The sequence below is a fragment of the Panthera uncia genome, assembly GCF_023721935.1.
Source record: "Panthera uncia isolate 11264 chromosome A3 unlocalized genomic scaffold, Puncia_PCG_1.0 HiC_scaffold_12, whole genome shotgun sequence".
Classification (NCBI taxonomy): Eukaryota; Metazoa; Chordata; class Mammalia; order Carnivora; family Felidae; genus Panthera; species Panthera uncia.
The window spans coordinates 11,186,639-11,209,083 of record NW_026057579.1 but is presented as its reverse complement, the minus strand read 5'-3'; the positions used below and the strand labels follow the sequence as shown (position 1 = coordinate 11,209,083).

General features: G+C 42.7%; 1 protein-coding gene across 2 annotated transcripts in view; it reads left to right on the top strand.

Moving 5' to 3' along the window:
* The window catches only part of CRIM1 (cysteine rich transmembrane BMP regulator 1), a 187,788-nt gene that overhangs the window by 41,219 nt on the left and 124,124 nt on the right, over positions 1-22,445 (top strand). The gene's annotated exons all lie outside the window — the stretch shown is intronic.

Here is a 22,445-nt window from a genome sequence, read left to right as displayed (position 1 = left end):
AACATTAAAAAAATTAAAAAACAAACAAGAAAACTATACTAATACAGTCCATAACTTTTGCACATTGCTGCATAAAACCTAGACGAAGGGTTGGAGAGTTGGAAGTATGATTCCTAACTACAGTAATCATGGGTGGCATGCCCAGAGAGTTTGGTGCCATGGCTTGCAACCAGGATTAACAAAGGGTCAAGCCTGGGCTTGGGTCTCAGCCCTGCCCCAGACCAGCATGGAACTTTCTTCTAGCTCCAGGTTCCTCTAGAGGGGGGAAAAAAAGAGCTGAATGAGAAAAAGAAAGAAAAGAGCTGAATGAACGCGATGTCATTCTAAGATGGAGAGATTGGTAATGTGGTTTGGAATACCAAGGATTTGTGAGGTCTCATGAGGGCAGTACAGCAGGACTGACGTTTTTGAATTGTATGAAGTTTCCAACTCCTATTAAATGATAATAGAGGATAAGAAATTTACAATAGCCTCTAAAATAGCAGAAGTACAAATTTCTCTTTGTAATTACCAATACTGCTGAATCATTAGAAGAGATTATAGTAGGAAACAATAGAAATAAAATTTTAGAACTGCAGAGAGTCTTAGGTAGATACCATTTAGTCTGGCCCTTAAATTTGAGAATTGGAGAACTGAGCTCCACGCAGTTGGTCAGTAAGAAGCCTAGGAGTAACCATGTCACGTGTTCTCATCTACGTCATCACGTTAGACAGCATGTTCCCTAACTCGTTTTCATTGTCTTGTGGCTCTGCCCTCACCCCTGTCCCTACCTCACTGCCTTCCGGGAAAAAAAGTATTTCGCCTTAGTGTACGTAAACTTTCAGGGAGATAGATGTAGTTAGTGGTCAAATATCTAGTTAGACATACTTAAAATCACATTATATTAAGTAATATAGCAATTTAGATTATTTTTGCCACTCTTCATTTCACAAAGTTGGGTTTTTTGTTTTTTGTTTTGTTTTGGTTTTTTTCCTTAAATGTTTTAAATGCGTCACTGTCACTGTCATTGTCCTCTTTCGGGCTACCTTCCAAGTCCTATAACACCCTATTCTTCAGCACACTCTCTTCCCTACTGTCTAAATTGTTTGAGATGTAGCAGATTTTGAATTTAAGTTAGCACATGAAGTTTTGTTCAGAACTCTGTGTCTTTTGACATAAAACTGGGACAGTTGCATTTTTAATTAGTTAGGTGTATATTTATGATCTTTACGGTATGGAAATTAATGGCATTGATTTTTAAAGTGATTCTAAATAGGCTGTTTACAAGATCTAGCACTTTCCAATTTTGAGAGCATTCCCTCAGGAATAATTACTGTAGCTGATTAAATTTCTTTACCTTTTGTTGTTGTTGTTAACAGATTCTGTCAGATGGCCTCTATGTAATCCAAAAGTAGAATTGGTTGAGGTGATTTAAGGTTAATGTATCTTCTACTTTTGTGTTTTTCAAAATAAAGCACCTGCAATATTCAAGATCTTATAAGAAGTCAGTATTAGGGATTTCCCTTTCCTGAGAAACAAGTTTGAAGGAAAAAGCTCAACTATATTCAAGTTTATATTGCATATGAAAGAATTAGTGATGGAATACTGCTGTATCCAATTAAGTCGTTAATAGCAATGGAGACTTGGAATACTTCTAGCAGTTTAGGGCCAGAGAAGTGTGGCCCGGAGTTGCAGGGAAGGGTGTGGAGGAGGTAGAGGCGGAACGATTTAGAACATGCATGGTGATGGATTCTAGGAAGGAGAACAATGTGGACAAAAGAATGCAACCTAGAAATGAGGCCGCATGCCTCATGTAAGGCATGTGGGACGCTGGTCTAAGAGAACGAGGTTTTATATTGACAGGTTATAGGAAATAAAGATGGGGAGGTGGCCTGGGACCAGGCGGCCTGGGACCGGCAGCTTCAAACAAGGAGCTTAAGCCTGGTAATAGGAACTATCAGAAACCACTGCAGTTTTATGAGCAGAGCCTGGCGAAGTCAGTGATGGGCAGACTGGGGTGGTGGGGTTAGCCGGGGAGATACTGCAGTCCGGAGGCTCGCCGGAGAACTGGTTCAGTTACTGAGACGCAGGGCCAAGAGAGACTGGACTGGGGGCTAGTGGGGAAACAGCAAGGAAGAGGTGGGTACGCACCGTTTTGCTGAAAGAACCTACGGTATCTGCTGACAGGGGAAGGATGAAAATGCACGAAGATGATTCTAGGCTTCCCAACCTGCAATGCCACAAGAACGATAGTACAGGTTATGGAGGTGGGGAGACTTCTGAGATGTTTGTGACGACATGGAACTGGAGAATGGGGCGTTTGTTTTAGGGAGACGTAGAGTCCAGAGGGGCTTTAAATCTATGACAGATACGACAGCACGTTTAATGACAATGATCTAGTAAGAAGTGAGAAAGCAGTTAATGTAAGAAAACGCGTGATTTGCAGGAACAAAGTGAGGAGAGAGGAGCATGATTGTTTCGTTTTCTCAGAGACGGTACAGACAGCAAGGTCGTCCGCTGACTCTGAGGGGGAAAAGAGGTGTGAAATACTGAGGAGGGGGAGAGGGAGAATGTAAATTCATCTCAGAGAGGGGCAGGTGCATTAACCAGGGAAGCGGATTAGGGTCCCCACTAGTGCCCACAGCTTACTTGAGGCTAGCGGTTATAAATTTGCAAGGCAGCCCGCCAACAGTCGTGTGCCCCCTCCAGCCGCGGTGCAGGTGCAGTGGGGGTGGAGGGAGCTGGGTTTGACCAGGGGTGGGAGTTTCCCGGTACATTTGATAGGAAGAGAGGGGCCCAGAGCCGGAGGGTCACGCAGGAGAGTGTTACTGTGATAGACGGGCCCCCTGGGTCGGGAAGGACAGAGCGGCGAATGGGGAAGACACAACTCTGTGCGGCAGGCGCGCAGTCTCATCGCGTGTGCTTCACGCCCACGAGGTTTTATTTTTTAAAGGGGAAAAGGAAGAGTGATCGAAAGTGGCAGCGAGAACACAGGGGACACCGGCCCCACCCTCAGGTTTGTGGAGTGTGGGAGATGAAGCCATCTCTACTTGAGAGGACGTCAAGGGACAGAGTAGCCAGGGAGTACCAGGTTTCAGTTAAGACACAAAGGTGAGGGGACAATGATGGCAGAGGGGACTCCGGTGATGACAGACCCATGAGTTCTAGAAGGCATGGTAGAAGGATTTGGGAGGGAGGGTTGTGCAGGGCGTGGATGAATTTTGCAGAGCCCAGTGAAGATAAGAATCCAGTAACGATGGGTGACCTGGTAGTTTAGACTTGGTTCTTGGTGTTCTCTTGTGGGAAGATGAATAGTTAGTTCTGGTTAAAGCCTTCTTTTTAGGCCCATTCTTCTGGGCACTTTGTAGAGCTTACATGTACAGTGTTGGGGGTGGGGCAGAAAGAATAGTATTCTGGCCAGAATGTAATGAGAAAACACGGGTCTCCCATTTCCATGCTTTGGGAGTAAATTCTGAGCATGAGTTCCAAACATAATGGCATCAACACTTTAAAAAATGTGTGGATGTCCTTGCAGGGCATTTCAATATCATATTTATAGGTTTATAAAGAATACTGGCAGTTTCTGGGTATTAAAAAGTTACTATGTTTTGCTTAATTCATTTAAAAGGGAAAGAGGGGCGCCTGGGTGGCTCAGTTGGTTAACCATCCGGCTTCAGCTCAGGTCATGCTCTTACAGTTAGTGAGTTCGAGCCTCACATGGGGCTGTCAGCACAGAGCTGCTCCAGATCCTCTGTCCCCCCCCCGCCCGTCCCTGTCTCATGCTCGCTCACGCTCTCTCTCTCTCTCTCAAAAATTAGTAACAATATAAAACAATTTTTTAATTTAAAAAAAAATTTAAAGGGAAGGAGTTGGTCCTGGATTTTACCAAATGTTTCCTTTCCTAAAATATATGAACAAGTCACCATAAAATCAGTTTGTCACGAATTTAGAGACAACAGGATACAACCATCCATGGCTCCATGCAGAATGGTTTGCCAGAATCCTGTGTATTTCTTCAAGGAGAAGGAAGTCTAATAAATGGAATGACCTGCAGGTCATATCACCTTGATAATAAAACATAATAATTCTATGCTTCACTGTCTGTTCATCCTTGGTTTGGTCTGTGCTGTACTGAGCTTCACGAAAGTTCAATTGTTGTACCATCAGAGGAGGGGACAAAACTAGCGAGAGCAGTACCCGTCTCTGCAGTTGCTGCAAGGGTTTTCTGGAGGGGCTGCTCTGAGCTTAATAATTACAGTCAGAGTGGATACCAAAGATTTCCATGATACAGTGAAGAAGGTGGGCCTTTAAGTTTGTATATGTCTCCACGTTGGGGTCAGTGGCTTTTCTTTTTTTTTTTTTTTTTTTTAATTTTTTTTTTTTTTAACGTTTATTTATTTTTGAGACAGAGAGACAGAGCATGAACGGGGGAGGGTCAGAGAGAGGGAGACACAGAATCTGAAACAGGCTCCAGGCTCTGAGCTGTCAGCACAGAGCCCGACGCGGGGCTCGAACTCACGGACCATGAGATCATGACCTGAGCCGAAGTCGGCCGCCCAACTGACTGAGCCACCCAGGTGCCCCAATTTTCTAAAAAATTAATATAATTTAGGGTGGTCATGAAATCGAAAAGTAATCAGAAGTATGAAAACAAGTTCAGAGAAGGATGTAAACCACCCTGGAAAACATTCGATATTCATTCGTCCAGCAAATATTTGAGTGCCGACTCTGTACTGGGCACAGTTCTAGTGGCCAGGGGTACAGCTGTCATGGAGCTTACGTTCAGAAGGGGAGAGGTGACGTGAAAACGCAAAAATGAACGGAGAATGCCGTACAATGTGAGAGGAGCTATGAAAAGCAATAATTAGGATGATACGAGAATCACTAGGATTACTGAGAAAATTGCTTTCAGATATGGGGGTCAGGGAAGTTTCCCATGAAGGGAGAGCATTCGCAGTGAAATCTGAACGTAAGAGAGCATCAAATTTAGGATGGTCTGACAGGAGAGCCTTCCGTTCAGAAGGAACTGCGAGTGTGAAAGTTCTGAGCCAGCTTGGCGTGTTGAAAGAATAACAAGAAACAGCAAGGTCAGTGAGACTGGAATGTCATGAGGGAGGGGCAGAGGGTGGAGGCCACATCACACGATGTAAGTGATGGTCAGGTGAGTGGCTTTTGTGATGAGGACATAGGGAAGCTATGTTAGAGGGTCGTGAACTGGATGTAACCTAACTTGATTTGTGTGGCTTAAAAAAATGAATCTGGTGGAGACGTGTAGGAGGTGGCAAGATACAAGAGTGGAAACAGTCACAGGTAGGGGGCGTTCTTTTAGTAATTCAGGGAAGAAGTAATGGTGGCTCAGACTTCAGAGCTGGAGATAAAGGGATGGGTGGATTTGAGATATAATTTCGAACTAGATTTGTTGATGGGTTACGCCTAGGGCGTGAGGGAAAGAGGAATCAAGAAAGTACTCTTAGATTTGGGGTTTTAAGCAGGGTGTGGTGCTCTTTACTAGGAGCAGGAGATTTAAGGAAGACTCCAGAGTTTTGTTTTGGACAAAACCCAAAGCTCTACCCAAGTAGAGCTATTTGTCACTTAAGAAATTTTTAATGTAATTAACTCATTAAGTAGCTCCATGCTAAGTATACGGAGGACTGCAAAGATCTACATCCCTGAGAAGTCAGTCCTTTTCACACGGAGGTATAACTTTGTCGGGAGATTCTAGAGAAAACTAAAATCAACCCAGTCCATGCGGATTTATCATCAGCCAGAGACTAGTTGAAGTGATATCTGTGTGGGATGCATAAAGTGTGTTCTTAAATATACTTTTTGGGTATCGTTGTATCACACACACATCATGTGGATTACTGGAATAGTATAGATTATGTGAAATTTATTCCTATTTGGAGCCACATAATGAACATTTTACAAAAGGGAGAAGACACTTAGGTTTTAAGAAATTTCTCCTTTAGTTTAGCTAAAAGCACTTGGAGGCAATGTTAAATGGTTTATAATTTGGAGGTGTATTTACTATTTTCTTCTACAAGTTATTTTAGAGAAAAGAGAGTAAAAAATTGGCATGTGATACTTGACATCGTTGTATTGAGTAAACAAATAAGAACTGTTCGATAGTCATAAAATGGATGAATCAAGGAGGGCTGTGTGGAGTAATTGGTGACTGAGTCCAACTCGGAGAAATGTGTTGGGTGGCTCAGCAGAAGGGAAGGGAGAATATAAGAGCAGCCTTGGAGATGGAAAGGGGAGGATGGGCAGAAGGGTCCAGATGGGAGGAATTAGAGTGGTCAAGGCAGTGGGCTTTAGTGGCTGGTTGACTTTGGAGCATGAGGAAATGGAAGACTGCCCGATGGGGAGGCAGGAGTGACTGTCAGGATAGATGTTTCAGGGGTGTCATGGCCAGAATGTGACGCTTATGGGGCATGCGGGTTGGTCTGTTGAGTAGTGATATCCACTAGAATGGATTACAGGCAGAGCAGCTGTAGGGGAGTTTGGATGCAGTGGATATTAAGTTTGTTTTATTGTGTTTGAGGTGTCTTTGGAGATCAAGGGGAAGATAGGACTTAGGAGCCTAGAACTCAGAAGCCTGGAGATAAGGATTGTGTCATCGTCCCCTGTAGAGTGCGGTGCTGTTAATGACTTGAGTATGGAAGTGATGTGAGGATCAGAGGTTGATGTGACAATAATGTGTGTGATGGAGGACGAAAGTGGCCGGCCATGTTCGCACACCAAGAGGGAGATGAAAGGGCCTCTGTAGCGATAGTGGTGCGGGAAGTGTAACACCAGCACAGGGAGAGGGAGCCCGTGGACCGTTGCTGGCGGCTAACCTCAAACACAACTGTTGGTGTCCATGATAGTGGGAGGTTAAAAGGGAATGTATCATTTTAACTATTAACAATTGATGGATTGACGGATTTGTACTCCCTTGTTCAAAAAAGGCTTTAAAAGTGTTTGGGAGTGCAGAAGCTGGTCAGATGCATCCTTGAGATTAGAGCCATCCAGGGTAGGACACTAGGATGAGTAGACAATTGGACGGGAAAATAAAGAAGCAGCACTGTGGATAGTCATGGGCTCTTTCAGTCTGGAAGAACACTCTCCTCATTGTCTACAAGTACCTTCTGCGTCTGCTGTTTTCATTTTAGAGCTGCTCTCTTTCTTCATTCATGTATTAACTCAAAGTATCTTAAGCACATGCTGTATCACTACACCTCAGATTCCCAGCTGGACTTTGTTTTGCATCTGATGGGCCATTTTCTAAATGACCCTGAAAGTGCAGATGCATAAATTAAATCACGTTTTAGATACCCTATAGGAGCTTGCTTTTGATTTTTTTTTATTTTTTTCTTTTAAAAATGTCTTCAATGGTATTTTTAAGCATTTACCTGTCTTGTAAACTTACATTGCATGAAATATATATGCTTGGGCAGAAATTAAAGATAAGTAAGAAGATGAGAGGATTTGTATATATAGTTAGATACCTGTAGTTTTTTTTTCTTCTTATGTATTTGTTTTTTAAGTTTATTTATTTTGAAAGAGAGAGTGCATGTGTGCACGAGTACATGTGCAAGCTGGAGAGAGGCAGAGAGAGAGAGGGAGAGAGAGAATCCCAAGCAGGCTCCACGCTGTCCACACAGAGCCCAACATAGGGCTTGATCTCACGGATAGTGAGATCATGACCCGAGCCACAATCAAGAGTCAGATGCTTAACCCCCTGTGAACCACCCAGGCGTCCCTGAAGCTAAACTAATTTTGACATAGAGACAAATGACTTCTGTTTTATGGACTTTTTCCTTTCAGGTTTTAAAAACCTACATCCCTGAGAAGGATTTAATTAATTAATTTTTATAAATTATTCTGTGCTCCAGATTTACTGTTTCAATCCTCCCTAAGGAAATGTTAATATTATGTGAGCTGATTATTCCATTTTTAGTGTTTTACATTGCACTTATTTTTTTTCACACAAGTGTAAGTGCTACATTTACACTTATTTTAAGAAATAAGTGCTTATCTTTTTCTCAGTCTGTAGCCTGTAGTACAGCGGTGCCCTGTGAGGCCTCATCAGATAGTCTACCTTGTGATGCCATCTGTAATATTTGTTAATTAGTATTTAGAAGGAAATTGGATACTGTCTACTTTTATTCATAAAACTTTATTCTCAGACTTTTTGTGTTTGGAGTGGGGATGATGCTCCCCCCAAAACACTCAAGGAAACGTGATCAAACGGAGATGGGCGCATCGTTTAACACTTGTTCCATCTTTGAGGTAGTGCAACCAAATTCCCTCTTGACCCCCTGGCCGCCGGAGCCATGCTGGATGGAGACACGTTAGCTGCAGCAGGACATGTGCTGCCATCCCATAATAAAAATGTAAGGACGACAGAGGCACCCAGCTCTGCCCTGACCCATGTTCCCACAAGGGCTGGAGGTCCACGGCGAGGCATGGGCGTCCCGTGCGCAGGAATCTCCTGAGCCTTAGACCTGAGAGAGCTTAATGGACACACTGTGATTTTGACTTGCAGGGGCTGGACTAGGGCTGGGAAGAACTTCCCAGGGAGCCCCCAGGAGGAGCCGTGCTGCCACACTCTGAGTAGCAGAGTCCCAGAGGGTTTGTGTGAATCTGCCTCCCTGTGAGGGAGGCACATCTGAGAGAACGTCATTGTGCTTCCTGCCGATTTCTACTACTTTCATTGCTTTTAAACACAGAGCATGTGTTTAAATACAAAGCATATGTTATAAAGCCTGACTCCAAATACGGATACACAGTAATGGCCTTCTTATATAATTACGAAAATTAAAACTTTTCTCCAAAGTAAATATTAAAAGAAATTAAAACCCAATTGAGGCATTTCCTAGTGTGCGCATAGGATCACGTGACGAGGAACTAAACGAATCCCAAGACTTGGATGCTGAGGAAATTGCATTTTGTTTTTAAAAAATTTTTAACTTTATTTATTTTGAGAAAGAGAGAATGAGACAGAAAGCACATGTGTGAGCTCCAGCAGGGGGGTTGGGGGGGGGGGGCAGAGAGAGAGGAAGAGAGAACCCCAAGCAGGCTCTGCACTGTCAGCACAGAGCCTGATGTGGGGCTCAGTCCCATGACCCATGAGATCATGACCTGAGCCAAAAACCATGAGCCAGGCACTTACCCGACTGAGCCACCTAGGCACCACTGGGGAAGTTGTTTTTAATAAAAATTATTGTTTCTCTAACTTTACCTGTATATTAGAAATATATTTTAGACCTTAGGTGTATGTATTTCTTTAAAAAATGATATCAATCTGGTCATCTGGGTGGCTCAGTCGGTTAAGCGTCCGACTTTGGCTCAGGTCATGATCTCGCGGTTTGTAAGTTCAAGCCCCATGTCGGGCTCTGTGCTGGCAGCTGGAGCCTGGGAGCCTGCTTCGGATTCTGTGCCTCCCTTTCTCTCTGCCCCTCCCCTCCTCACACTCTTATCTCTCTCTCTCTCTCTCTGAAAAATAAATAAAAATATAAATAAATTATATTAATCTGCATGGTATTAAATGTCATTATCCCCAAATCTTTGCTACTATAGTATTGACTATAGTAAAAATGATCCAGTAAAATCATTAATTCACAGGCTCAGCAGTACTGAAAGTCAAATTTTATGTTCCCCCCAAATATAACTGCTGTGCACTGTGAGATTGTGATCTAGCAGAGTTAAATTTATGAAGTCCTTATAATTTGTCAGTACTGTAAGTATTTGGTTGAAAGAAGGATAGACATGGGGTTAGTTATAGAACATTTTAGGGAAAAAACCTTTGGGAAGTACTTGGCCTTTCAAATCTGTTATATAATCCTCACTAATAGAATATATGAGCTTAACTACTTTAAAAAAAAAAAAAAAAGGATTCTCTCAGACTCTGGTTCGTCCTTCTGTGGAAGCCGAGCCCGCTGCACGGCAGGAACGGTGTCTCCCCTACTTCACAACTTCCACCAATTCATAATTTTCAAGTTAGTCACGCACTTCATTAAAGTTACTCATTGCAGATTGTTTTTCTTAGGGTAGTTCTATCTGAAACCAGTGTTATGCTTGTGAATGGATTGCTTTCGCTCCTATAAATAGTTTAAAAAATTATTTTCGAGGAATTCAGTTACCAGTGCTTATCACATATGGAAACACTAACCCTTCCCTTGTCCACGTAGAAAAAGCCATTTAACCTTCCCCTCCAGGTGGACGAGGGTCCTCGTTACCACGATTTTGATTTTTCCCTTAGCTGTCCAAGTGCCGTTAAAGATGCGTCTTTCATTTAGACAGTAAGGCTTTTATGCAGCTTTAAATCTGTATTGCTGTCCCCCTCTCTTTGTAAAAACAGTCAAAAATTGATAATGTGATACATCTTTTCTTCTTTGGAGCACGTATATAAAGTCACTTTGAAATCTAAATATATGTGTTTCATTTTGAATTCCATCAATGCCACAGGGAAAGAAAGCATAGACACCGTTATTTATTTTCATAAGTAGTAGACTATTTAGGTTGACAACTAAATCAGTATTTTAGAATTTTATGTTATAGGTACAAATTGTTGTTTTGGTGTCTTGATAACTGGTACAAGGGGGAGAAAAAGGACTACCAAAAGGCGGAAACCAGTTTCAAATGTCTGCGAAATCAAAACAGGAAACTCAAGGAACTTGGCATGAGACCAGTTGGAGAGGAGCAGTTGTTTGAATAATTATACCTGCATTTTAACTGTTGGAAGTCATACAGTGACCTTCTGGTTGTTGTGATTTCTTGTGCCCAGCAAAAAAAAAAAAAAAAAAAAAGTCCTGATTAAATATTTTATATCCTAGTGCTTAAGAGAGGAGTGTGCGTGTCTGTGTCTGTGTAGAGGAGCATTTTATTCAGCCCCAGTGGTGTTACAATAAATGGTATAGGGGCCCCTGGGTGGCTCAGTTGAGTAAGCATCTGACTTCGGCTCAGGTCATGATTTCGCCGTTCGTGAGTTCGAGCCCTGTGTCGGGCTATGTGCTGACAGCTCAGAGCCTGGAGCCTGCTTCAGATTCTGTGTCTCCCTCTCTCTCTGCCCCTCCCCTGCTCATGCTCTGTCTCCCTCTCCTTCAAAAATAAATAAACATTAAAAAAAATTTTTTTTAAGTGGTATAAAAAACCAAATCTTCAATCTGACCCTTGGAATGATGCTTTCTGTGCAGTTACAAGTAAATAGGCAATAATGTTCTGTACCACTTACCATGTTTCCCCCACCCCTCCTTTGCTTTAACTCATTCTGTGTGATTCCAAGCTGTGTACAGCCCAGACATCCGTCTGTCCTCTCCTTGTTCCTGCTCCTGGGTTAGGATGGGAGTACCGGGAGTTGTAGGCGAACAGTTTTTGCTACAAGCGGATGCTTGTTTCAAGTTTAAATACTGTGTTGTTAGTATATATTTTTGAAAACCCACTTACTATTAAAGGACAGAAAAAACCCTGGTGCTTTCAGTCAGATAAATGGTGTTCTTTGGGGGCCAAGCTTAGAACGTTTCCATTTCCATCTTGGCCTTTAGCAGGTGAACGTCTCCACTTCTGGGTAACCCTGAGCAGGCCCTTGCATATTTGTGGTTTCTGACTTGGCTGTAGGTGACCTTTCAGTTATTCCCAGGGCTTGGCGGGTGCTCTGTCATGAAGAGCTGCTGAGTCGCTGCTCTGCCCAGCTGTGTCCTGCTAACCTGGCCCCCACAAGGGTTTTCCCTGCCACAAGCAAAGGATCTGGAATCCTGGCCTTCTGAGCTGCTGCAAAGGGAGCCTGACCACTCCCCGCAGCATGGCCCCCTTCCTCTGAGAAGGGTGGGAGCTGCACCTTCTGTGTCCTCCTGTCCCTGGCTGGCTGTCTCCGTCAACCACCTGGAGGGTGTGGGCCACCAGGAGTGGTCACTCCCAAACTCAGGCCGTGAAAAACCTCATTACTTAGTGTCATTAGTGCTCCAAAACCATAATCTGGGATCCTGGACGAGGCAGGCAACTTGATGGTTTTAATTTGCAGTCCATCAAAAAGTGATCATGTCAAATGTCCGTTAATTCTATCAATATAGGTAAGGATTCTTTGGGAGGCGATGTGTTTTTAACCTGTTTCCAGGCTTGCCAGTATTTCGTAGTTAATACTACCTTGATTAAGAGGTCTTCCAGGAAAGAAAAACTTTTTGGAAAAAAGAGGGTTTTAATTTTTAAGCCAGCAAGGAAATCTATTAATGGAAGGAGACAGGGCCAAATGCATGCCATCACACATAAAGGTAAACTCCGAGTCAAAGCTACGGTTTCTCCCACTTCTTAGTGGAAGTTAGTGGAGCCAAGCTTAGGTGAAAATAGCGAAGATTGCCAATTTGTCTCTTTTCTTCAGTGGCCCCGTTCTGTTCTTTCAGTTTTCTTCCCACCTCAGAAGCCCAACCTCCTCTCTCTCTCTTTACTACCAGCTCCTATAATCTAGGCAGAATGTTAAATTATTTACCCTATTGATTGATTACACTCGAGTGGTACCTCGGCCAGTATTTCCATTTTGATCCTTTCTAATTGTGAAATTCCTCTGAAAGGAACTCAGCCCAGAAGGAGGAAAGCTCTTTAGGATGAAGCAAGGATCCTGGAAGTTTGTCCTGGCCCATCCTGAGTGTGTCCCCACACCTGGAGAGCGTGGGCCCAGGGCCGGCCCAGCTGCACTGCTGTTTTTGTGGTGATACAGGAAGAATCCTGTCCCAAGAATGTGGCTGTAGCTAGGACTCAGTGGCCTTTCCCACTCTGAAAAGGGTTGTGTATGGTAGGTCTTCTAGAAGATACTAAGAAACAAAAAATAAATCAAAGCTCATTTTAACCAGTTTAAAAACTATTTTATGATTCATAGACGTGTTTATTGCTAGAACTGATGCCTGTATCTTCTTTGTGGAATTTATAACTCTCTCAAGAAAGGTGTTTAAGACCACTAAAATTCAATATTTGGGGCTTTTAAAAGAAATATTCTAATGAACATAAAATGTGACTCATTCCCTAGTTCATACTGATGACAAAGTGTGCTGTACTGAGCATTTGAATAGTTTTGAAACCTATGAGACCATTCTTTTAATGGTTCAGGCGCTCTATTCACATCGGTTGTTGATAGATCTAAAGCTGGGGATATATTCTATGACCTTCCTGGCTTTTGATTTACAGTCTCTGTTGCTAAGTGTTTTTTGCATTGGGAGGAAGTAACAGCTACAAGTAGTGCCTGTAAAGTTGGAAGAGGGAAGGAATTAACATGTGATGAATTAATATTTGTGTGAATTTGTAAGAGACTGGAATGTTCCTTTAAATCGTGGATGTGTTTTTTGTTTCTGGCTGACAACTTCCTAGTTTTCCTACACTTCATTATTCTTTTCTTGGTCGCTGGAATTTTTTTTTTAATTTCCCGAAAAGCAAGTAAAGTGCTTTCTCCTTATCAGTAACGTTTCTTTTCCTGTTCCAGTAACAAAAGAACAATACAAGAATTTAATACTGTTAAAAAATTGATACTTCTTCTTAATATATCCATATATTTGTCTGTAGATAAAATCCAAGTTTTATAGACATAAAGAAAAGCTATGTGTCAGTAAAATGAGCTCATATTTTATCATGTTCTTCTTAGGTTCCCCCCCCCTCCCTTTTACTCAGCTTGAAAAATGAAATCATTTTTTCTCCTCTTCAAAATCTGTTCCCATGTTCTGTCATTGAGAGTAAAAGTCCTGGAAATAAGAAGGATGGGTAAGACCACTGGTGGTTCCCTTAACAGAAGGACATGTTAAAGGCGTGTAGCATATCTTCTGATCTCGTTTATGTATTTGTATTATAGAAAAGATTATTATTTACCATTCCTGCTGCTTTGGCAAAAAAAAAAAAAAATCTGCCTCACAAACTTTTATAAATATCAGGGGTGTGTTTTTGCAACATGAAAGGATGCTTGTTTCAGTGTTTTGGTGTAGTTTGAGTTCATGACAGACGTGCATAGAAAGAGGCTTCTACAAATATCCTTGAAACTAGGTTGAGTAGGGGCACTGGTGACCTGTTCCATGGTGGTCCTACTGTGGCCTCAGGGGACTGTGCTTGCTTACTTTCTAAGGCATGAGGCAAAATCTAATAGTCTCAGTTGTGCCTGACCCAGATCTGGGCAATTAGTGAGGTTTTCATACTTTCTAACTACTTTGCCTGTGACATTGAAAGTGATATTTATCTCTGTGGTGGTAAAAAGAAGATACGATATTACTGCATTTATGTGTTCTCAGTGCCTTTTGGCATTCCGATTGCTAATCACGGTGGAACCTTCTGAATGCTTTCTGATTGAGAGCCAATTTGTTTCTGTTCTGTCAGGAATTTTTCAAAGGAAATTAGGCCGTGGGGTCACACCTCAGTGCAACACAGAACTCCCAGAAATGTTACCTGTGTGTTTTCTCATGCCTCCTGGCCTGGCTTCGTGTCTGCTTAAATTCAAGGCTTATAATAAGTCCTTGGGGGTCCTTCAGATATTTCAATAAGTAAGCAAACATCTTTAATCTGGAGAGTATACCTCATGTCGTCTCTCTCTAATAGTGTGTGCCCATGTGTGTTAGGAAACATGTTTTTTCTGGAAAAAAAAAATCATGTCACATGTGCATGTGTGTATTTTCTGTACCAAAAGCACATCGTATCACACACGTTCCACGTACACGTGTGACTCTATAGCTAGATACATACAAGCACACGTACGTGCCAGGTGACCTAACAGTTAATACATGGAAATAAGTACAACCGTATAATTTTTATCTTGACGCGTGTATGTCTGTATTTCCCTATATGTTATTAAATGTGACAGTGCTGATAATAGTGTTTACATTTTTTGCTTAAGAGTTTCCTGAAAATTTTGCTCTTCTTTGATGGTAGAAATTAGTCCTAGAATCTAACCCGCAGCTATACATTCCAGCGTTTCTTTATAAGAATTGGCGTAACATTATGCACTTTGTGACTAGCTTACGGAAGAGAAGGCAAGACTCTTCAAATAAATATTATTCCAACTTCTTCCACTTTCATTTCCCTTATCGCCATAGCAACCACACCCAACTTTGCTATTAAACCGTGTTGTCTATCTGCTTCCTACATGCTAGTGAAGCTGACCCTATTGAGTAGCAAGGGAAGTATGAGAGATAAAGTTGAAAACTGCTTTCCTTTTGTTGACATTTCTAGAGCAACAAGTCAGAAGGCTTTTGTTCCTTTGGGTAGACAAGAGCTGCTACGGGTCATGATTAGATGGTATGTCCTTTAGTAACCATGATGACTCCCAGCAGAATTATTTAAAACATTCCAGTAAATAACCCAGAATTCTGGTAAACAAAAAAGGAGTGGTGGTTAACTTACAAAGTGTGTTTCAATTTTCTATATATGGCAAGGAGAATACTGGGGAAGAACGTTAGAGTCAACATAGGATAAAGGTGCCCAGATTTCTGAGATTAAGCTATTTTGGACCAGCCTCAGTGAAATGGTGTTTTTTTAGGAGTCTCCATATATGGCCCTTCAGAGCTCTGCCGTGGGAGTTCCTTGCTCTATTTTATTGCTCTCTTGGTTGATATGAGGTCTTTCTAGTATCTTTTAGTCGTATCACTCATCAACTCAGAGCAATTTTTTTTTTTTAACGTTTGTTTATTTTTGAGACAGAGACAGCGTGCGAGTGAGGGAGGAGCAGAGAGAGAGGGAAACACAGAATCTGAAACAGGCTCCAGGCTCTGAGCTATCAGCACAGAACCCGATGCAGGGGTTCGAACCCATGAACCGTGAGATCACGACCTGAGCCGAAGTCAGACGCTCAACCAACTGAGCCACCCAGGCGCCCCAACTCAGAGGGATTTTTAATTAAGTCACATACTAACTTGATGCTCCATGGTTTCATGTCATCCGTTCTTGAGTCCTGTTAACCTTTCCATTGAGACTTTTGTCATCTCTTAAAAGAATTACTTTGGGATAGGAGTCCTATCACCACGTGGGGTAGCCCATTTGATGGACGTTTTCTGAACATAGTGTAACATGATTGATCTTGCTGTATGTCTCATGGTCTGAGATACTGTTTCCTATGACCAGAAAACACATTTGAGGTCTTTATAAATCTTAAGTGCCTCCTTAAAGAGAAGAGAAATAAGATGATTATATCTCACATTATTTACTGTTATGTGTAGCATCAAAAATAAATGAATGTCCCCAGGGGGAAAAAAGAGTTATAAAATGAGAACACAGACATGCGGAGGGATTAAGGCGCAGTGAGCTTACGAATGACTTGATTTTCTTACTGGCATTGCGGAAGGGCTCAGGCTGTCAGGGAAATGAACCGATCTGTATTAATGTAAAGTACCAGAAATTCAAATCAATCCTGTTTGCAAGTGATACCAGGGTTTTCTTTGAATGCTGCTGGATAGACCCTGCTTGTTAAATGTCAGCTAGATCTATGTCCCTGGTGCACATAAACTGAGAGGGCCACAAAAATATCCATCCTGGGCTTTAAAATATTTAAACCCTTTAATGTTCTTTTGACCTTCAGTTAAAGGACATAGTCACAAAACAGAGGAAATGCCTTAAATTCTAGCATCTGGGTTTGTTTCTTTATACTTCTTTGGCACAGTTACAACACTAGAGCTTTCTTTCCTTTAATTTTTTTTTTCCCCAGTACAGTCAACATGGTCTTTTCACACAAGCTGGGAAGGACAGTCGTGAGGCCAAGAGCAATACGTTTCTGCCCTGTGCTCCGACGCAGGGCCTAATTGAATGGCTTGTTGTTTCACAGGGAGCCTAGAACCAAAGAGCCGACAGAGCCCCACACAAGTACAGATGTTCTGTGAAGTTAGATACCTGCACATGCTCACAGAAACATACTTCTGTATACTCAGAATTCAATGCACCTCAATGCCCTAGTATTTTGAACTTCTCGTGTCTTCATTACTGTATTCCTGTTACTTCATGAGGATGTGGTTTGGGGATCTTCATTTGGTTTTTCAGCTGCTTGAAGATATTTCTTCGAGAGTTTCTTCTGTAGCTGAGACAGGAAACTAGTCTAATTGAAGTCCCTGTAAAGCGTATGTATTTTGGCTCTGTAAGTATTTCAGCCATATTTGTCATTGATCACTAGTGAGAGGTCACTGAAAACTTTAGGGAGTGGAGTAATGGCCTCTGACATCCCATTAAATACTCCTATCAAAACAGTAAGCTGGAGACATTTTCCCATTTACACATTCCCTCAGCTTTACATCCAATAACTGTGTGTGTGTGTGTGTGTGTGTGTGTGTGTCAGTGTGTCAGCTTTTCTTGAGATTTTGAATAACAGGAAGCAACATCCCCTAGGTGTTCTTTCCCATAGGAGTTGAGTTTGGTAGCATATGCCCCTCCCGACAGGGGTTGACCTTAGCCACTCGGCGCCGCAGACCCTCAGGCTTTGGCATCGCTGTTGTTTGTTTGTGTGCTTTTTGAGGGGTTCTGACGCGAAAAAGTTAGGAAGCAATACTAATATGCACAGATGTTAACAGATTTAGAATTAGCCTTCAGAGTCGCTCTCAAAAACTGTCTGAGTCACAAAAGCTGGTTTTGTCTGAGGTTTATAGAGTGAATGTATTTATCCTATACACTCCTGTTGAAGGGAATGGTCATCTGCCCCTAGCAAATGCCTATGTAATCTCCCCTAATTCATGCATTCTTTCATTTAACAAGTATTTATTGAGCACCTGCTCTGTGTCAGACGCTGTGCTAAATACAGAGTGCATGGGACAGACAGGGTCCCAGTCCCCCAAGCTTCTAGTCTGATGGGAAAAAATAAATCAAAGTCATAAATGAGAGTGTGTAAGTGCAGTTGGGTAACAGAATGCCAAGACCAAGAGAGGATGGCTTGAGAAAGTCTCCGAAGAGATGATGTTTAGGTTGGACTGAGAGCTAGGAAGGAGCAGGCTGTGTAAGAGCCTGGGGAAGAACATTCTGGGCAGAGTAAACCACAGATTAGACAACCTGGTGTGGAGCTCTGTGAGTAGGGGCGGGGGCGGCGCTGTATGTAGTGAGTGAGGGTGGGGGAGGAACCCGAGGGGAAGCTGGAGAGGTAAGGAAGGACTAAATCAAATAGACTCTAAGGCCCGAGTTTGGATTTTATTCTAAGTGTAATCAGAAGCCATTAGATGGTTTTAGGCTTCCGATGGAGATGATAGGATGCCCTTTTTAAGATCAGCTTGGGCTGCTCTGGGTAAAAAGTCTTCTAGGAGGAGGCTGGAGCAAAGCCAGGGGGCTGGCTTGGGCCCTGAAGGAGAGCCAGGGGAGTGATGTGCGGCTGGACCAGAGGTTGACAGAGGAGTTGGAGAGAAGGGTGGGGTTCTGTGTGCCATCTAGAGGTATAGTTATCAAGTCTCAAGTTGCTTGAATTTGGGGGTCAAATTAGGAGGTGAACTTCACATTGACCCTGGGCCTCCATTTCCTGAGATGGGGAAGCCTGAGCAAAAACTGGCCGGAATCCAAATTAGCCTTCGAAATGCATCCAAGTATACGAGGGTAGAGAGGATTTTGAGTCCTTCTCTTTATATGGTGATGACGTTTGGAAATTAAGTCATTAATATATTAGTCCAAAGTATTACACTGTCTGGAACACATGAGTAAAATTCCAGAGATTCCAACTTGGTGGCTCTTGGTTGTGGTTATTCAGCTTGGTCTTCTGACTGGTTTAATCCTTCACCTCTTCTGTTTGAGGCTGTGTTTCTCTCTCTGACTTTTGGTGAATGCTTCTGTTTCTTCTTCCCCAGGGATGTCAACAAAAGCCATACCCTGATTTGCTTAGTTTTCTTTTAAAATTGTTCACAGATTTCTTTTTACAAGTTTATGACAACATGTCTTTCTCAGGCATGATTACTCATACCCTACAATCCCAAGCCACCTGAGGGAGTGGCAAGTCCTGGGTCACTTCTGCACACTCCTGAGCTTACAAGGAAGCCCTATTCTGTTGAGTCATTCTCCCACCTCCTAACCACAGACTTCTGTTTGACTGTCAGTGAGACCTCCGTGGCTGTGTACTTAACACTGTATTTTACTCTGCCGTGTGCCTGCCTGTATCCCCCGAAGGCAGGGACAGGGCCTGGCACCTTACGGGTAGTTAATGTCTCATGATTGTTGAGAGTAAATTCAATGAAGTCACTCATGATATACTAAGAAAAATTGGACTTTAATTTGTAGTCCTTGTGAATCCCCTACAGGCTTGTAAGCAGCAGGGTTCAGAATAGGATGTAATAAGGGAATACTCTACACAGATTCCTCCTCGGAAAGCATCCGTGAGTATGAAACACATTCAGAATTTGGAAATACTTGAGGGTTGTGATTATGAATATTAATTTTCATTGACCTGGTAAGGAGAGAAGTATGTAATTATTGGAGATTTCTAGATGATACAAAACAGGACAGTAACTCCTACTGAATAGAGAGCTATTCATCCTCTGCAAGGCAGAGGCACACTGGGTTTAGGATTTCTTGACCTGTCTTTGATTTTACTTGTGCCTAATTTCGTCCAGGTGTACCCTTTTGGCTCTGGTCATATTTCATTTCGGTGTTATTGCCCCCCGTTTTTCAAAAACAAAGGCAAAAATCGTACTTGCTGTATGCAGTTGGAAGAAACGCTGGCGCAGGTCCTCCAGAAACCAAAGAGAGACATTATTAGCAATATCCAGACCAGTAGCTGACTGGCTCAGATTCTTCCTCCCATGACCATTGCTGATTAATGGGAGAATCTGTTCTGTAGTTGCAAAGCCTCTTTCCTGAGCCCAGTCTGTCCTGGCTTCAGAACATGGCCAGCTGCACAGCTGAAGCCACTGCCAGGGCTCTGTTTCTGATTCCACCCTCAGCAAGTCAGATGCGGTGGTCAGAAAGCAAAGAGGTGGGGAGAGCGTCCAGATCCATTCAGATGTTTCGATTGAGAGCAGAGACAGCACACCCGCCAGTCAGAAGCCCTTCACTCACTCACGTTGGACACCACGTCCCCTTCAGGAGTATGCTGTTCGCCTGGGTAGATGTTGCAATTTTTCCTTCATTCTTTCGTTCTTGATTTCTGTCCAGGCCCCTTAGCTCCTGTGTCTGTAGTGATTAATTTGCTCTGGAACTTTTCCTGACATTCTTTTCTTCACCCCTCCTCTCTCTCTCCTATCATCTCTTCCTGTACACCTCTTCTCATTTCTGTTTGCCTTCTGTCGTCCCAACACCGCATTTCCCCCCTTTCCACTGGAATAGCCTTGTGTGTTGGCCTGTTTCCAGCAATATTAATGCACCTCACTTTTTAAAAAAAATTGTTTTTAACGTTTATTTATTTTTGAGACAGAGACAGAGCATGAATGGGGGAGGATCAGAGAGAGAAGGAGACACAGAATCTGAAACAGGCTCCAGGCTCTGAGCTGTCAGCACAGAGCCCGATGTGGGGCTCGAACTCACGGACCGCGAGATCATGACCTGAGCCACAGTCGGACGCTCAACCTACTGAGCCACCCAGGCGCCCCACACCTCATTTTTTTAAACCAACCTAATATATTTACGCACTTAACAAACTCAGGTGCACTTTATGGCAGCGTCGTAGCCTGAAATAACAAAATCCTGTTGTAGCAGACCACATATTTAACTTACTTTTCTTTCTTATTTTCCTTATTCTAGACTCTGTTTCATTTCAGGAGCCTATTATGTGAGTAAGAGTTTAGGATCCTTGTAGGGTCTTCAGAGGTAAAGAGCTATCTCCACTGTATCTACAGTACCTTAAAAACAATAATAGGAAAATGCAGAAAAAAATTTGTAACAGTTCAACTCTTAGCTAAGATTTTAATGTGGTAAACATTCACATATATTATAATGAATAATGTCTAGTCCTAGCGCAAGATATTTCCAGTTTTCTGGGGGAGACAGACATGAACACAGTTTACTAGAATAGGAATAGGAACTAGAATGAAATAAGTACTTTCAATAATTCAGAGGTACAAGAAGTCTCTGAGAGCACTGAGAAAGAAGTGATATTCTGACCGGAAAAATCAGGGATAATTTTCCTTCCCAGAGAAGGTGACAGGTTTATTTTAACCTTGAAGGATGGACAGGATTTCAGCAGGTGGAGAAGGACAAAGGAGGCGGTGGTGGGGGTGGAGAAGCGCCATGTGCAGGGGGAGGGGTGCACCGATTCCAGCACAGCTTGGAGCAGCGTGCATGTTGCACACGAGTGTGTGGCGGCTCTTGTTCTGCCATGTCCGGCCTCCCTTCACTGCGCAGTGCAGAGTGGGAAAGCCGCTGAGGCAAGGAATCAGCCCCAGAAATGAGTTAGAATTGCCTTCACTCAATAGGAAATCACATCTCGGACACTGCAACTGTGTTGGTAGAATTAAGAGAACCTAGGTCTGTCTTGATGGAAGTTTTGTTTTCTGTTGGGTTTCCATGTCTGTTGTGACCTTGGGTGTTGGGTTTCCATTTCTCTTGTGACCTTGAGTCAGTCATGTAACCTCTCGGAGCCTTCTTTGCCTCATCTGTTGAAACAAGGTGGTGACCCTGGACTGTGTCCTTGGCCGCTGTGCCATTTGAAGTTGGATTCACATCCAGTCTCCGTCCCTTCTGTCACCTCTGCTCCCCCACACTTCCCTTCCTCTCTCCTGCTGTAATTCTTAACTTGATTCATCCTGAGGCTGTCCCTGTCATGAACATAAGTGGATGTTGCTAATTCAACACTAACATATTTAAAGAAATTTTCTTATGGTTCAGCAAAAAGCTAAGGCTTCATGTCCAAAATGAAGGTATCCCAAAGTTGAAAACGAAGGTTCTGGTCATCCATACAGTTGTTAACCATTTGGATGACATGGTAATTTTGTCGAGGGAGGACTTAACGCTGCAACATTAAGAGGTATACATACTTTTGTCGGGTTCATCAAATAGTGTCCTTTTGGTTCACATTTGGTCCCTCTTGGAAAAGTTAAGATTGCCGTCGGGACGAGCACATGGTTCAGTAAAAATAACAAGCTCCTTGAAGTATGTATGTTAATATTGTAGTTTCCTATTTGCATTATTAATAAGCGTATGTTGTGTTGCCACTTGAAATGGATTCACTGGCATCCCAGAATAGGTAGTTTTGATACTGGTTAAGGCTGTACCAGGCCATTCACATTCCACATTCCTTGTAATGTGCCAAGTGCTTGGTGCACATACCTTATTTATCACTTTGAAGAGACAGAATGCACTGACTTTGAGGAGGTCTTATGCCAGAGGAATCAGCTTTTTTAACAACGCTTTCCATATCCCTGAAGGTTAAGTTAGAATCTGAGCATCCAGTTCCATTTTTCTTTTCTTTGGAGCCAATTTTTGAAAGATGAGAAACGCACGAGTAAATAAATAGAAGAAGGACTTGTGGAGATACTCTGTGGTAGTGCTCTGTGCGGCACATCTAAAGTACCTGCAGTCACGTACAGCGGTCCTGGTCAGTGGTGAGTTGGAGGAACCATGGTGGCTCATATGTA